General features: G+C 30.4%; 1 pseudogene; it reads left to right on the forward strand.

Annotated features, from left to right (window-relative positions):
• The first annotated feature begins 559 nt into the window (after positions 1–559).
• Positions 560–677, forward strand: LOC120608032 (uncharacterized; annotated as a pseudogene).
• Positions 678–5102: the final 4425 nt, after the last annotated feature.

Below are 5102 nucleotides of genomic sequence, written 5' to 3' on the forward strand. Positions count from 1 at the left end.
ATAAAAGAGACAAATGACTATGGTCATTTTCAGCTATTGCAGAAAATATTGAAATAGTGGCATCTTTTCTCAGACTACATAGATTACGACATTTAAGTTGAATATATTTTCCTGTTATGAACTAAATAGCAAAGCATTCTGTATAAAATCTTATGGGAAATAAGAAGAATGGAGGAAAAGTATTAAAATGTTGATTTATTACATGAAGACTGTTTTTCTGCTTTTCTTTAAGTTAGAGGTATAAAAGAGCTTTCTTCAAGGCACAGGTTCTTTATTTACCATATTTGTCTTGGTCAATCAATCCATTAGTTAACTAACTCCAACTATTGCTCCAGATACAAAGATATTTTCGTTTGCTAAAATTAATTTTCCTAGTATATTTTTCATACTCTCAAATAGCCAACTGCGGTAATAATAGTGTGTAAAATTACACTGAGTTTATTTCTCAAGTAAGGACAATATGGGAACAGAGAGACCTAGTTTTCAGATCAGCATCATTAGGCATTTTATATTTTATCATGTGTAAAGCAAGAAATTCATACTAGAATTTTATTTATTTGTCTACAGCCATGCCACCTGAACAAACCGGATCCTGTCTGATCTCGGAAGCTAAGCAGGGTTGGGCCTGGTTAGTACTTGGATAGGAGACCACCTCGGAAGACCGGGCGCTGTAGGCATCAATAGAATTTTATTTATTCATTTTTTTAAAACAAACACATAATTAGTAAGTGTTATGTTGTGCCAGGCACGGGAAAGTTCCTCATGAAGCTTACATTCAACTGGAAAGATGATACTACTACTACTGTTACTAAATCTATGATGGAATGGCATTCTTTTATTTCCTGTCTTTTAGAGACATATTTCACCTTTTTTCATTTGAATAGCATTTTGGGTTTACTTGTGTAATTTATAAGTTGTGTTATAATCACTTGTTTATAAGGAAGGTTTCTCTATGACTTTCTAAAAAATTAGAATCATGTTTCAACTATTTAAAATTGCAATATTTAGCAGAGTTTCTGGACTATATAATACATATGTAATTAAAGTTTGTTAAGCACACGAGTACATGAATGACTACATTGATTAATGGAAGGAGGAATATGTAAAATTTTTTTGAATAATCTCTGTTTGAGTTATAACCTCTGTGTGTGGAGTCTTCATGGGTTTGTGGAGTCAGATACATTCCCTCACCTCATTCCCTTAAGAAAGTGAAATAATGCACCCCACAGAGGTCTTCTCCTCCCCCTAGTATTTTACTCACATTCTCAAAGAGGTTAAAGTATTTTAGTGAGCAATGAGGGTATATATAAATTTTAATTTAGACAGTTTTCAAAAACTAAATGAGAAAGAAAGGCTTAAAATCCTTATCAGATTTTTTAGTTTCAGGTTCTTCTTAAACTTTCTTCTTATTGTAAAGTAAATCACCTCTATGTGCTATGCATTTCCTCAAAATCTCACCACCATTTTTCACATAACTAAGTTATTCTATTTTCCCATATTCATTGATCATCATCACTTTTTAGCAATGTGATGAATTTAAAGGAAAGTTATTATATAACCATGAGAAATATAATTATGGGACATTTAAAAGTCTATGAATTAGAAGTGGGCTTGAAGAACTTGTTTGTGAACAGATAAAATCAACATTATTAATAGCCATACCCTTTATCTGGTGCAACAGGAATTGAAAACTGGCAGTATGTTTCATCCAGGCAAGAGGGCAAGTTCATGTTGGTGGTCTGGTGGCAAGAGAAGGAACTGTAATAAGAGAACAGCAAATGAGATGCCAGAAGGCCTGGCAACCATCTCCAGTGGACAGTGAGTCCTAAAATATTGTCAGATGAGCTCTACTGGACATAGCCCTTTCACACAGAGAAGACTGTATCTCTGTCTCACCCACATAGTAGTCTACTTCCTCAGAGCAAATTAGTCAAAGTTTCATTGTGTTGTAAGTGGAAAGCAAACAAATAATTATATTGGTTTTGTGAACGTCTTTCATTACTTTTTTAAAAAACATTACATATTTCTTATCTGTTAAATGCATTTGGATTAATAATTATATGACACCTATTTTGGTATGAAACATTTTTGCTCCAATTACTTTTAATTTGTGTGCACATGTGTGTATTTTCATATATATAACATTTATAATATATATTTCCTTAAAAGAATTAATAGAAAGACATACAATATATAATATATTCCTAAATATTCTGAATCAATTAAATGTGTTCTAAAGTAGAGAAATTTAATTTGGACGTATTTTATGTCAACCTTTTTAGACTGTGATAATATAATACTAAATTCTTATAATTAAAATATAACTAAATATCTTAATATGAGTTCCTCTTAGTAAAGTTTTAGCTTTTTTGTATTTACAAGTCATCTTTAGAGGTAAAGGAGAATTAAAAATTTTTCCATGTTCTAGCATTATTTAAATTTTGGCATGAATAACTCCCCTGAAATCTAGACTTTGGTTTTATCTGAAAGAGACATCAATAAATCAGCTGGGCATTGGTAGGATTGTTTTCCTAGAGCTAAATGGCAAAATCTAAAGTCTTTATATAGTGAATTTCTGCTTGATTCAAGCCATGAGGAACAACTTAGGTGATTCATCTAGTTGAAGGGTATGGCAGCTGGTGATTCCAAGCACAAACAGCAATCATTTTGGCAAACTTCTGATTTTTGTGCTGTTTTGGTGAAGGACTTTTGTAGGTAGTTAGGATATGGTAAATAATGGTCCGTCATCTTCAAAGAGCGAGCCACCAACAGCTCTTTAGACATCCTGGGCTTTAATCAGTGAACTGGGCATCTGTCTTGCATTATTGATTAGTATCATCAATATTAATTTATATTTATCTACACACTTACTCATTCTGTTATTCTCTATCCTTTCTACCCATTCCGTCACTCTTTATTCTTTCTGATGTCTTTAGGTTTCCACTTGGATTATTATGATACTGTTCTAGTAAACTCCCCTTTAATAATCTTTTCTGTGCAGATTTACTGGTGGCAGTCTCTCAGTTTCTCTTGATTGTTCTGAAACATTTGAAAATATTTTCATTTAAGCTTCATATTTGAAGGATATCTTTTATGTATACAGAAATAAAAGTTGGTAAATATTTCTTAGTACTTTAAAGATTTTATTCTATTGTTGATTGGTTTCTATTATTTATTCAGAGAAATTATCTGAATAATATATCTTAATTTTCTTCTGCCTTATTTTCAGATTTTCTCATTTGATTTCATCAGTTTTTCTATTATGAGACTATATGTGGTTTTCTTTGTTTTTATTGTGCTTAAGTTTTACAGTGTTTCTTGAATATGTGGATTGCTGTTTTTCCTAAATTCTAGAAAATTCTCACCCATTATCTCTTCAGATTTGGCTTCTGCTTCTTTTTCTTCCTGATTTCCTTTTGGTACTCTAACTGTATTTATGTTAGAAATATGGCCGTATTCTTCATGCCTCCTATTTTTTTTTATAAATCAATTTATAATTTTTTTATAAATATATTTTTATTTGTATATTTTGACTATCCGCTGTTAAATTGTTTAAAGTTTTTTCTTTTCTCATCAGATTTGCTTTCTGGGACTATTTTTTTTTCTGAAACAATTTTATAAATACATTTAATAATTTTTTTGATGAACATTTATAGTTTTTGTTGAAAATATATTAAAATTTATCTTTATTCTTAAATGACGTATTTTATATAAAATTATATATTGGCAATTATCGTCTCTCAGGACTTCTAAATATTATTTCACTGTTTTCTGCTTTCTCCTGTTGCTGCTGCGGAGTATTTAAAAAATCTAATTGATATTCCTTTACATGTAACCTATCTTTGTTTCTTTCTCTTTGGATGCTTTTTAAGATCTTTTTGTCTTCTGCAATTTTTATATGATCCTTCTAGATGAAAAGTTTACTTCCTTAACCTGATGATTTTTATATTCATTAGTTCTGGAAAATCCTAAAGCTTTTAAAAACATTTTATCGAAGTATAGTATGCATGCAAAAAAGTACTTCGGCGTATAGTTTGATGACATTTTACAGACCACATATATTGATTTAGCCAGTCTACAAATCAAGAACTACAATATTTATAGAACTTGAGATACTCCCCTCAGGTTCTCTTTCACTCACTTCCTATCCCCAAATATTATCACTATCTGGAATTTTGTAACCAAAGGTGAATATTGTCAGTTTTTGAACTTTACATAAATGGAATTGTACAATACATAATTCTTTTGTCTCATTTCTTTTGCCCAATATTTATTCCTATTTATGAGTAGCAGCCCATTGAGAGAATCCAGCTATTATTTTTTCAAACATCTCACTCTCTTTCTCATTTTCTTCTCAAAATCCAGGTATATATTTGTTAGACTTTCTCGTTATGGCTTCTGTATCTTTTATTTTATTTCAGCTTATTGTTTTTCTGGCCTGTAGTATCAGCAATTTTTTCATATATATCTTTCAATTCATTGATTTTTCTTTGACTATTTATAATATAATGTTTAAACAGAACATTCATTTTAATCTGTAGCTTTAATTTTAGCCATAATGTTTTTAGCTCTAGATTTACTTTTACTTATTTTGAAATATGCGTTATCTTAAAAACAATTATCTTATTGTTCTCAATTATTATTCTATTCTTTCATATTCTGAATCTTATAATTACATTATATGATGTTATAGGATGCCTAATTCTGCTATTGGTTGTATCTGCTGATGCTCAACGATGGTATCATATTTTCTTAAAGTGTTTGTGTTTTTCTCTTAGGAAAATGTACCTTTGATTCTTCAGAATGCTACCACTTTAAGTTAATTTTCTCTTGGACCTTGCAAATAATATGAATTATAAATCCAAGCTTAGATGTGGCTTGAAGAAATTTCCAGAATTTTTTTTTTCACCCGGATTCCACATAGAAGCTAAAATTTCCTTGTTTTTCCTCCTTTCTAACTATTTTTTTTTTGCCTCACTACAGTTTTACTAAGAGTATAGACCTCTGAGTCTGCCAACTCTATGTTGAGGATCTTATTTCCAACACTCTACCTTATGTGAGACCCAAGGTTTTGCTACTTGTACCATACTGAGATCAGTAAA

Source organism: Pteropus medius, unplaced genomic scaffold, assembly GCF_902729225.1.
Source record: "Pteropus medius unplaced genomic scaffold, Ma_sr-lr_union100, whole genome shotgun sequence".
Lineage (NCBI taxonomy): Eukaryota > Metazoa > Chordata > Mammalia > Chiroptera > Pteropodidae > Pteropus > Pteropus medius.